General features: G+C 41.5%; 1 pseudogene; it reads right to left on the minus strand.

Moving 5' to 3' along the window:
* Window positions 1-4,595: 4,595 nt before the first annotated feature.
* On the minus strand, window positions 4,596-8,700 carry LOC124151911 (annotated as a pseudogene).
* Window positions 8,701-13,402: the final 4,702 nt, after the last annotated feature.

The raw sequence follows: 13,402 nt of genomic DNA on the forward strand, positions 1-13,402 counted from the left end.
GACACTCAAGAAGGTAAAAAAAATGACATGAACTTAAACCAACTATTGCCTACACCTACTTGGGCTGTCAGTCCAGATTTGAAGAGGTCATAATACGACGATGTCCGATGCCATAGCAGGTATACAAACGATTATTTATTGAAAGGTGAGGATCCTCCATTTTGTATCCCTTGTGATGAAAGAATCACGGTCAAGCATGTTCTGCTTGACTGTGTTGATTTTTCCATCACAAGGGATAAATATTTCAAATCATCATCAATTAAGGATCTTTTAATAGAATAAATTCTCATTTAATTATAGTTTTTTTTAAAGAATTTGAACTTTTTGATAAATTTTGAATTGTGTAAATAGCTATATTTTATATTGGTAATGTATAATTTGTAACTTATAATTATTTGTTATAATTTTGATTGTCAGTGGCTATATCCTCAAAGGGGGTTCAAGTAGCTTAAAATTATTGTCACCCTGAGAGGGTATGTAAGCCTCCATCATTCAGAGATTTATTCTTACCTCGGTTTTAAACGTAGTATATTTGTTTATTTTAACGGTTGGCTTAATTGCACACCATTACCAGCAGCTGAAGGGATGGTGTAAATCCTGCTGGGGAGCCGTGCAGGTAGCAGAAGTAATGTAGGTCCCCTCGGTCCCTAGTGAGATGGCTTGACTTTGGTTACTGGTGATCTATAGCCCATTTTTATATTGTATTGTTGATTATAAATGTATTGTTTTAACGGTTCTCAACTAGTTTTACAATTGAAACTGTGATATTCTAGTTATCTTACTGTCCATCGTTGACAGCTTTTTATTAAATCAAAATATAATTATTGTAACTGTTTCGTCGCGATATGGCTGAAATACTGCCGATGTGACGTTAAATTTCACTCACTCACTGTGTGCCGAGATTGGCTCCTCAGTATGATCCAGTCACGTCACACTGACATGAAAGGTTGTGCAGTTTGAGGGCTGCAGGGGAGTGAAGCAGGGCTCTGTACTTGCCCCGACCCAGCACGCTTTGAACCCTCGAGTGATGGCGTCGACCTCCACACAAAATGGGATGGGAAGTTGTTCAATCTGGCCAGCGTAAAGGCAGAAACTAAAGAACGTGAAGCACTCATCAGAGACATGCTTTTTGCAAACGACCCCGCTCAGGCAACCCACTCAACAAAGACAACGACAAGACAAGTGTGATGGACCAAGGTGTCGAGCAGCCTACAGCCATCTACACCAACGTCTACACGCTGGACAAGGTCAACCAGTTCATTGACCCCGGCTCCACTATCAGGCAATCTGTCCTTGGATGTTGAGATCTATCTATGATTAATGAAATTTAAGTAAGTATTTGATTAATTCAGTTCGATTCATTTAGTTGAGCGTATGTTGCCTGGCAAGACATATTTTACGGATGTTTCTTTAGACTGTCGTAATACATAATATTAAATAAGTTTTAAGAAATGTTCTTTCGACAGTTTATAAACATTTCTACTCGGTTTTGGTTGAAAATGTAAACCCTATGGGTCGAAATAGCTCTCTCTTTGGGGTTTAATATTTTCACCCAAAACCGAGAAGAAATGTCTCCTCTTACACATGATTTTGCGTTGTTTTTGCTTGTTAATATGTATAACGAGAAACTATTTGTGCAACATGCTGTCGTTGCTGATATGACTGAGAAAGCGACTCAACCAGCTGTTGACAAATCTTCGTAAACGGGACATTTTAGCATCAAAATTTATATAATAAATATGCTGTTTCATGTATTTTTGTCAAAAACAATATATATCTTATCACGTGAAGTCTGAAAACCTCACTAGATGAGATACACATCATATTTGACAAAAAGCATGAAATAGTCTCTGTGCACCAACGAATGTCCAGAATTTGATTGTCTTGAATGTGGCACGTGATTCGTTCTTGAATCCAGAATATAGTGTTAGAGGTAGGTAGGCGTTTTCAGATACATATCCCGTCCACACTTGGCAAGCATATTAGACGCAAATATATAAGGTCATAGAAGGCGTCGAGTCGCCCTCGTATTGGTCTTACATAGGTACAGCCAACATTCTGGAAACTGTAACCTCACTAAACTTATCGACTGCGGTAGTCTGTCTCGGGAGTGAATCAACGACTGTAAACACGCTCCTCACAACGATAGTGTTTTCGCGTAACCCTTTATACCCGTATGGGTACCGAGTTTGAGTTGTCGTGTACATGCCAGAACAGACAATGGCCAAGGCTGCACTAAAGGAAGCACCAACAAAATATGTAATACCTCTTCTTATCCCATACTGTCATTGTGGGCTGTTTATTAGAAGGCATAGCCGACGCCAAAGCAGGTATAAATAAATGACATGTAATTAAACCAACAATAGGTAACGATTCCTTTGGTTGTCTATCCAGATTTGAAGAGGTAATTTTACGACCACGTCATATGGGTCATTAAGGTGCACACGTTAAAGGTTAGCATCCTCTGTTCTGTGATGAGGGAAAGGATCCTCCGTTCTGTGATGAGGGAAAGGATCCTCCGTTCTGTGATGCATATTTTGCTTGACTTTCTAGACTGTTCTGTCAGTGACTGAGCGGGACAGCAATCGGAGGAATCCATATTGGATACTGGATACACTATAGTTTCAATCGTTCATGTGACTATAACACATTTCACAACAATGTTTGTGTTTAATCAAAAGTTGATAAACCATTATACAGTCTAAATGAAACGCGTCACCAGCAAAATGTCTGTATGGTAATAAAGCATGTTCATGCTCATTGTTTACCCAGATTAAGTTATCGGTGTACATTCAAATAGCTCGTTCCCTGTGGAGTGCAATAGTACATGGGTTTGCTCCGGTAACACTTACTATCATTTATCATATAATGGGTAGGTTTCTCGATATCCGTTGGGGTCATATGCGGATAGAGATACAAATATCAAAGGTCAATTAGGGACTACCTTCACTGTTTATAAACATACATAGCGTCGCCCTCGTCATTCGGGGATCGAGTCAGAATTAACCATCGGCAATCTGGATAAACTACAGGGATAATTGCTATCATTATTAAGAACAGTCTTATATACTGTAAATCAGTGTCTAACTGTGACGTAGATAAGGCATTTTATAAGTTTGGGCAACTTTGGAGATATAAATTTCGAAACAATTTTGCGAGGGCACGAGGCCTAGCCAAGCGGGATCAGTAGCCATATCTATGCTTGTAGACCTCTGCGGCTTGAAATCTTCTCCACAAACTAAAATAGTTGGATTTGGCCGAAATATATGTGAATTGTTACCTTGTTGCGTTTTGTCGCTGTGTGTACATCTGACTACATTTCTTAACGTTATGACAGAACTGACCGACTGTCAAAAACGTCTGACCGTGACGTCTCATAGACTAGGGTTAGAGTAGCTTCCCTTTGACAAAGGGCAGTTACTCTAGCGAACAGAACCGTTTGATTGCCGCAAAAGGCAATTAAAAACAATTGTTGTTTTGCGTTTATGTTGCTTCGCCATGTATAAGAAACAGATTTCAGTTGGAACTATATTGGCTACTGTCACTGTCCTACTGACACGTCACTTACCCTCTGACGTAATAAATATTAATGCGCGCATTGCAGGAAAACTCGCAATGTTTCGGTTATGTTTGTGAGAGGGAAAGCGATTTTTAAGCACAGAATTAAAGAATGACATTATATGATAAAGAGGTTATCACGCTTGTGTGTTTGGGGATGGTAAATATCCTGTATTAGGAATAAACACTATGTATTTAGCTCGCCAAGGCTCGCTAAATACAATGTTTATTCCTAATGCAGGATATTTACCATCCCCAAACACACTCGCGTGATAACCTCTATATATCTTTTCTATACCACTCAAAGTTTGCTAAGGATCACACTTAATAAGGTCATACGTCAAAGTGTGTGCATCTGTTGAAATAGCTGAAGAAAATGTTGTGTGTATATTTAATGAACAAAATTCCCTCGTCATGTGCCACACAATGCCAACAAGCAACATGTGTAAGCAGTCAGGTCACCCGTCAAAATGAGGTGAGGTGAAGTGAAATTGGATTTAACGTTGCGTTCAAATTATTGTACTTATATAGCGTGCGTGCGGGCGTGCAGGCAGCTGTTTGTATTGGTCCAGACTAATACCGATTCTATAGTGCTAGCCAACTGAGATACCAGCTGCAGATTGAGTGTACTAAGTCAGACACAGTGTACTAACCCCGAGCTGACCAGCTCTTGTTTTAATGCCTTAATGACCCCCCGACCTTCCGCGTGAGAGGGCGAGCTGCATCTCGTACTTCCATGATAATCAAATTAGGTCCGATGGCACCATCATGCGGTCCCACGTACACATCAAACATACCTGTAGCGCACACTTATAATCGTGCCTGCTGTAGGACATGGGTATCAACACATCACGCCCCAAATCCTGATTAGCCGCGAGCGTAGGTGGCCCAGTCGTCTACGGCGCCGCAATTCTCTGTGGAGAGTTGCGTCCCTTGGGCACAGCAGAAACCTATGATTGTTGGTTTGAATACCAGTTCACCCCGATTATGTTTCTCAGTTTCTCAGAACCATACACGTCCTCATGGTTTTCACAAAAGTGTAAATGTAAATGTGTAAATGTCTGAGAACAAACATTTTGGCTATATTCTCCTTTAATCCATGTCCAGTACATATTTTCCTATGTAGTATTTGAACAACATATGTCCGAAAAAGTTTATTGGCAAGTATTCACGCCAAGTACATGACTTCTGTAAGGGTTGAACGGAAAAATAAAACATACACATGAATTTAAAATAAAAATGGAACAAAAACATAGGAATACGAGTATAAAGTAGCTATGAAATATCGATGCTCATGATGTGAATTACTGGATAGCCTGGTTCAGACTCGATTATTTATACAGATCCCAATCATTTTGCGTTAAACAGCAAATGAACAAACAAACAAACTCTGAAATATGTATCCTTCACAAATGTGTTAATTCAATCACATCAGCTGACTCTGTGTACCCGATCTGAATCTCATGCAGCTACCGTAGCAAGGAAGTTAAAATCAAGAATGTTCTCCTTGGACTTCCCAAAAGGGGTATGTTTTTGCGAAGCAGAATTATCTGCCCGTCATTTCAGAACACCAGTATATGCCTACCTAAGTCGGTGCGTTCCTTTTGAGCCTGTGTATGAACAAAATTAGGACAAAATTGAAGGCAGCAAAAACAGCTTCTACCATGTAGGCAGTTCCAGGAAATGTGGCAGATGTAGAGGTGTAAAGGAAAATATATCCTGAAGCAACAAGGGGACGTAATACTGTTTCTAATGTTTACATCAAAGCAAACATCTTTCCAAGGTCATCTGATGCTATTTCCTGGCTCATAGGCGACCGTATCAATGACATGCAAGCCCCTGACATACACCCGAGACACGCAGCTAGCCACATCATCCATGAACGTGTACTGAAGCCTGTCCAGACTGACCATATCACATTCCCTGCTGAGAAGACCAGAAATAAAGATGTGTCAGAAAACGTCAGCGTAGACGACAGTAGTGGCAGAAGCAGCAGAAGAAACATACCTTTAGTTGCAGATTCAACAGAAATGTAATAGCCATACCATAACTGCGGCCAGAGTAGAGGCTCGCCTTGGATATAAAGAACTGTTATTTCTTTGCTCCTGGTGAAATAGATGGTGTTGAGGATGACAGCTAAGAAGAGGAGGAAGATGATCTTTCTTGAGTTGCCTTCTCGTGTCTTGAAGACCACCATCAAATAGGCTTTGACAGAACACAAGCTGCAGCTTGATGTGCTCGTCATCTGGTTGTCACATTTTGGCGTTGGTTCGGGAAGGCAGAAGACTGCAAGAAGCAGGCAGGTTGTTTGGAGGAATGATACTGCACAGAGGGTTACTTGCATGTTTCACACATCCTCCAGTACGCCAGCTAATAAAGACCCAAGAAACTGACCAATCTTCCAGCTAAGATTGCCATTTGGGTTGTCCTCTGTTCTGGTGAGGCGTTCTCTGCAATGTAACTGCTCACAGCCAATATCACATCCGACGTCTTCCCAAATATTCCCTGAATCGATGTTCCAGTTAGCAGAAGAGTTAGAGAGTGCCCGTCCATAAACAAACATAGGATATACATAAACACAGAAAGTACACACCCAATGCATGGCAACATCGTGGGTAACTTGCGTCCATTCACATCACTCCAGGCACCAAAAATCAGTCCAAAGAACAGAGGAAGGACCACACAGCAGGATACTGTAGCTGATGCGGTAAAATGCCGCTTTGTTTTTTATTGCATCTTGATGATGAGCTTTGAATGTAGGCAATGAGCATTGACCTGCATTTTGTGGGAAATGTCCTCACAAGCTGCTGTGATGAAATATGGCTTGATCGAGGTGTCCAGCATAGCTTCGCCAGTCTTGTACAGAAAAAGTAACAAGTTCGCCTCCCAAAATAATAATTGAAATGTAAACATACTGGCTGCAGTATCTGTGGCTTCCACCAGGGACATTGGCGATTATGATACGAGATGGTTTATATTTTCTACTTGAATGAAATGAAAATTAACAGTCTGTTGATATTAATAATTAATAAATTATTGTCTGACATGTTTGTAAGTGAACTAGCTGCAATGTAGGACAACCCATAGGCTGAACAACACATATATCATGTGGGAGGGTTGGTATGACTTTCAGAATTACTGTTCAGATGCACCTGTTACTATCTGTAATCCTCTCAGTGAATGTGGCGTGTTTATGGCTTGAAGAGGTCAAAGGGATCAGTTGGCAACTGACGCATTCAATGGTTCGGTATCTCCTTTTCTGCATTGTAAATTTATATAACTAAAATTAACACTTTGTTTCATAACATAAAACAAGACCGAGTGAGTTAAAACTCAATGTTGCCTCATCAATATCTCAGCCGATCACAGGTTCCTGGTGTGCCTGGAGGACTCAACTCTGCACAGCGGTTTGTGGCGACTGGGGCCTGCATGCCCCCCTGTAATGTGTATGAATAAAACCACTCCACAACCACAAAACAAGCCCTCACGTTACTGTTTTTGTCGTGAAAACATCCTATAAGCCCTTCTGACTTCCACCTTTCATTGAAGTATGAACCGTGAGTGAAGAGTGAAGGACAAACTTGGTGTTAACCCTATGCTGTACCTACAATTTGACCGTCCCGTCGCGCTGTGAAGGTCGATACTTTAATGGGAAAAGTCGAAGGAAAAGTTCATTCTTATGTACGTACTATAAATACACACATATAAGAACGGAGAAAGGAAAGAGGGGAGAAAGAAGAAGCATAGCATTTTTTTAAATTTTACTAACTGAAATAAGTACACGTTGTGCCAGCGTATAAAAGAGGTGTTAACACTCTACCTGTCTGGTAATCTTGTGAGAAACGGAATCTTTCTTCGATCATCACTTTAAGACATATGTTTCTCAGCAAGGAGGAGCTGTATCCAAACTTGTTTTTCACAACTCATTTTGTCCTGAGAGTGTTCATCCTTAACGTTAGTTACTTTGCAACAAAAGTTATCAGACAGGTGCAAATATAATAAGTCTTCAATAACAGAGACGTCATATTTCATCACATGTATGACATTATTTCATTATATGGTTTAAATGTCCATGTAGCTTTTTGAAATATTACGATTTGTCATTCCTAGAATATTAATTGGTGAAAGAAAAATTACTTTCGATTTCTTTCAGTTCTTTTAGTGGTTTTCTCCACGCCTAGCTTTACGACGTCGATATCGACTTGTTAACTGAGGTCGCATTGTTCGTATTTTTAGCTTTGGAGATACAGTAGTTGTGATGATGGACTGTGGTGTAGTAGAGTATTGACCACCGTGCTGTCCTCTACACAAACAACCCTTCTCAAGCAACATATTCGCCATTGCTTTGTTGAAGCCGTTCACCTTCCGTATCAATAACATTACCTCCTTCTTCAACACGTCATTATCCTCCTGTAATCTCTCCCGTTCCTTGGTGCTTATTTGGAACATAGTTTTAAGCTGCTTTAATCCATCTTTTGTAGCCTTAAGTGAAGTGTTAATATCAATCCCACCACCTGGCTTCGATAATATTTCAGCGAGGCCATTTCTTACTAACGTTGGCAAGACCGATGGAATAATTTCATACTCCAATTTTGCTTCCCATTTAGAGTCAAGCTCTTCAATTTTCTGGTTTAAGATCAGTTTGTTTTCAGCATTGCTGTTTTCAAGTCTGGTCAGGCGTGTGTCCAGTAGGCTTATCAGGCGAAAGTTCCTCCCATCACCGTCAACACTGTTGGAAAATACTGACATTAATGCACATAGCACCAGAAGGGACATGATTCCAGTAAGAGTTTCGAAATCAGTTGTGACAATGTTCCTGCTGTTGTGTGCAACAAACACAACAGTCCGTTTTGGAAGTGTATGTTGGAAGATCTTTCGTTGAAGGGAGGGAGTATTTCTGTCACAAGTGCATGTGTCACACACAACTGTCACATAGTCTAAGGCAACACAGTCTGGCGTGTCAACAAGGGGGTATGCAAGTTAAAGTCCTGTGTTCCAGTATCAGGTCATCATTAACGGTACGTGACTGTAAATATATCTGCCTCTCACTTTCATTCTATGCAAGGATATCAATGAATCCTGGCGTGATTGCACATACAGTCACCTACCAATTTGCATAATTAGTTCTGTTTCATATCTTTTCTCTTACTATCTGCGACTATGAAAACAATCCTAGTCCCATACTAAGCCATATTCCACAGTTGTATGACCCTGACAAGTTGTAATATATAAATTGGATAGAGTTATGCTTTCTAAAGAGGCTGCCTCATAAATCCATGGTATAATCATATTCACCTTAAGATGTTAATATAATATGGTACTAATGACAGTCAAGTATAAAACACCCAAACAATGAGAACGTCAATCATATGCACTATATTGCTTCATAAAAATCGAAATATTAGATTTCAAAATTGAATCACCAAGTTTAACCTAGAAATTGACAGTTGTACAAAGCTAAATTGTGAAATCGGTAAATGCCTATACAAGCACGATCAGTAAATATATATATATACCATATTTATTTGAAACAAATATCTCTGGATCTCTTCGTTGAGCATCTCAGGACAAGCTTTCCATTTGTGTGGTCCTGAACAGAATACAGAAACTTGTTGATGGGGTCTATGCTGAATCAGTGTTGCTTCAGGGCAGAACAATCGACAACCGACATGATCTTCTCAGTCAACAGCTGCAGGAAACGTGCAGTAGAAGCAGCCAATTTATGTTGTATTCATTGACCTCACAAAAGCCTTCGACCATGATTGGCTCCTCAGTATGGTCCAGTCATTCTACACTGACATGAAAGCCACCTTGCAGTTTGACGGCGCGACCTCCGAGGCTTTCTACATTCACAGTGGAGAAAGGCAGGGCTGTGTACTTGCCTCTACCCTACTTGGAATCATGCTTGCAATAAAGGGTGACTATGCTTGTCGTAAGAAGCGACTAACGGAATAGGATGGTCAGGCTCACTGACTTGGTTAATGCAGGTCATCGTATCTCAATTGCTTGGATCGATGCTCATGATGTCAATTACTGAATAGCCTGGTTCAGATTCGATTATTTATACAGACCGCTATCATTTTGCGTTGAACAACAAATGAACAAACAAACAAACTCTGAAATATGTATCCTTCACAAATGTGTTAATTCAATCACATAAGCTGACTCTGTGTACCCGATCTGAATCGCATGCAGCTACCGTAGCAAGGAAGTTAAAATCAAGAATGTTCTCCTTGGACTTCCCAAAAGGGGTATGTTTTTGCGAAGCAGAATTATCTGCCCGTCATTTCAGAACACCAGTATATGCCTACCTAAGTTGGTGCGTTCCTTTTGAGCCTGTATATGAACAAAATTAAGACAAAATTGAAGGCAGCAAAAACAGCTTCTACCATGTAGGCAGTTCCAGGAAATGTGGCAGATGTAGAGGTGTAAAGGAAAATATATCCTGAAGCAACAAGGGGACGTAATACTGTTTCTAATGTTGACATCAACGCAAACATCTTTCCAAGGTCATCTGATGCTATTTCCTGGCTCATTAGCGACCGTATCAATGACATACAAGCCCCTGACATACACCCGAGACACGCAGCTAGCCACATCATCCATGTACGTGTACTGAAGCCTGTCCAGACTGACCATATCACATTCCCTGCTGAGAAGACCAGAAATAAAGATGTGTCAGAAAACGTCAGCGTAGACGACAGTAGTGGCAGAAGCAGCAGAAGAAACATACCTTTAGTTGCAGATTCAACAGAAATGTAATAGCCATACCATGACTGCGGCCAGAGTAGAGGCTCACCTTGGATATAAAGAACTGTTATTTCTTTGCTCCTGGTGAAATAGATGGTGTTGAGGATGACAGCTAAGAAGAGGAGGAAGATGATCTTTCTTGAGTTGCCTTCTCGTCTCTTGAAGACCACCATCAAATAGGCTTTGACAGAACACAAGCTGCAGCTTGATGTGCTCGTCATCTGGTTGTCACATTTTGGCGTTGGTTCGGAAAGGCAGAAGACTGCAAGAAGCAGGCAGGTTGTTTGGAGGAATGATACTGCACAGAGGGTTACTTGCATGTTGCACACATCCTCCAGTACGCCAGCTAATAAAGACCCAAGAAACTGACCAAGCAAATCAGTGTTCGAAATACCTGCCTGCCCGACCGTCCGAGACGGGTTGATTTCAACTCGGGCTGTCAGATTTTCAAATCCCCCTGCCCGACGGTAGGGGTTATATTTCATATGTAAAAATATTCTAAATATTTCCCGATGATAAGCATTAATTCACATGTAAAGATGAATGATAAAATGTAACCAAAAAGAAACCCCGTTAGCTTTTAGACAACCTAACATTAAGCGATGCGCTTATGCTACAAGCAGTCAGTTTTCATATTTTTAATTAAATTATCCTGAGAAACATATGATTATAGTGGGCAGGCAGGTTTTGGTCAGGGCTGGCAAGTATTTCAGCTAGCCAGGCCTGTGGTCTGGCTGAAATCTTTGGGAGTTTCATACCCTGAGCAAATGCATTCCAGCTAAGATTGCCATTTGGGTTGTCCTCTGTTCTGGTGAGGCGTTCTCTGCAATGTAACTGCTCACAGCCATTATCACATCCGACGTCTTCCCAAATATTCCCTGAATCGATGTTCCAGTAAGCAGAAGAGTTAGAGAGTGCCCGTCCATAAACAAACATAGGATATACATAAACACAGACAGTACACACCCAATGCATGGCAACATCGTGGGTAACTTGCGTCCCTTCACATCACTCCAGGCACAACAAAACAGTCCACTGACAGAGGAAGGACGGCACAGCAGGATACTGTAGCTGGTGAGGTCAAACGCCGCTTTGTTTTTTATTGCGTCTTGATGCTGAGCTTTGAATGTAGGCGATGAGCATTGACCTGCATTTTGTGGAAAAATGTCCTCATAAGCCGCTGTGATGAAATAAGGCTTCATCGTGGTGTCCAGCATAGCTTCGCCAGTCTTGTACAGAAAAAGTAACAAGTTCGCCTCCCAAAACAATAACTGAAATGTAAACATACTGGCTGCAGTTACGATACGAGTTGGTATATATTTACTACTAGAATGAAATGAGAAATTAACGATCTGTTCATATCAATAATTAGTAAATTATTGTCTGACATGTTTGTAAGTGAACTAGCTGCAATGTAGGACAACCCATAGGCTGAACAACACATATATCATGTGGGAGGGTTGGTATGACTTTCAGAATTACTGTTCAGATGCACCTGTTACTATTTGTAATCCTCTTAGTGAAGGTTGTTTTGTTTAATGGGGTTTTTATTGCTTAGGTGAGCGAGTGGGTGATTTTATGCCTCTTTTAGCAATATTCCAGCAATATAACGGTGGGGGGACACCAGAAATGGGCTTCACACATTGTACCCGTGTCGGAAATCGAACCCGTGTAGGAGTCAAAGGGATTAGTTCACACCTGACGGATTCAGGACTGAGTTCTGGCCATGGCATGTTTTCCTGTTTGGGTAACGGGGTCATAATCCTGGCACGGGCATTGTCATCACACGTTGTGCAAATGGCACCGTGACTGGCGTAATGATGTCCTGGTAGTATTGCCCTCTGACTCTGCCATGGACAACATTGTGCGCAGTTTGGCCAGTCATTGTGATATCATCCCCATACCATTATGAATCTACCCAAAAAAACAATCATGTTGTACGATGTTAACGTTGAAAAACGCTCCTTCGGGCGTCTCCAAACTCGATTCCTTCCGTCATCGAAGTTGAGTCAACCTCGATTCGTCAGAAACATGACATTAGCCCAACGTCGATTATCCCAGTGCTGACGTTACCAACACCACTGACGCCTCATTCAGATGACGGGCAGTAAGTTATTGGATGTCACGTGACATTGACAAAGTTTGAATGCTGAACAAGAGAAAATTTTGAAATGTGCAACAGATGACCGGCATCGGAAAGTCTCTCCTGTTTCAAAGTTTATCCCATTGAAGCGAATGAGTGAGCATGGTATTACGTCGCTTTTAGCAATAACACAGCAATATCACAATAGTGGACACCAGAAATGGGCTTCACACTTTGTACCCATGTCGGAATCGAACCCGGGTCTTCAGCGTGTCGAGCGAACGCTTTAACTTGCTGTCTCATATATATATATATATATATATATCACTAGGAGAGCCGGACATGAAACGTCCCTCTCTGACTGTGCATAACGTTACAGTGCATGTCAGAGGGCACGGGTGGCCCAGTTGTCTAAGGCACCACGATTCGCTGTGCAAATTTGCGTCCCTTGGGCTCTCCAGAAACCTATGAGTGTGTGTTCGAATCCCGGTTTGCCCCGATTATGTTTCTAGGTTTGTCAGCACCACACCCATGCTCGTGGGTTTCACAGAAGTGGTAAACCTCTGAGACCTGCATCACTTCGGGCTTTCCTCCCACATTAAACTGACACGCCGCAATGCAACTGGAATACTGTTAAAAGCGCGTTAAACCCAACCCACCCACTCACTCACTACACTGCATGTCAGCTAGACATGGGTAGGAGTCTGGAGTAAGTGAGTGAGTTTGATTTTACGACGCTTTTAGCAATATTCCAACAATATCACAGAGGGGGGTAACAGAAATGGGCTTCACACATGTCAGGGATCGAACCCAGGTCTTCGGCATGACAAGCAAATGCTTTAGCCACTACGTTTCCCAACCGCCCTGTCAGATGAGAGGAAGGTATCCGAGATTATTGAACCTATGTAGCTGTGTGTGTGTGTGTGACTAAGTGAGTAAGTGAGGGTGGGTGGGTGGGTGTGGGTTTTTGGGTGGTTGTGAGTGTGTGTGTGTGTGTGTGTGGGGGGGGGG

This window comes from Haliotis rufescens, unplaced genomic scaffold (genome assembly GCF_023055435.1).
Source record: "Haliotis rufescens isolate VD_foot unplaced genomic scaffold, xgHalRufe1.0.p SCAF_15, whole genome shotgun sequence".
Taxonomy (NCBI): domain Eukaryota; kingdom Metazoa; phylum Mollusca; class Gastropoda; order Lepetellida; family Haliotidae; genus Haliotis; species Haliotis rufescens.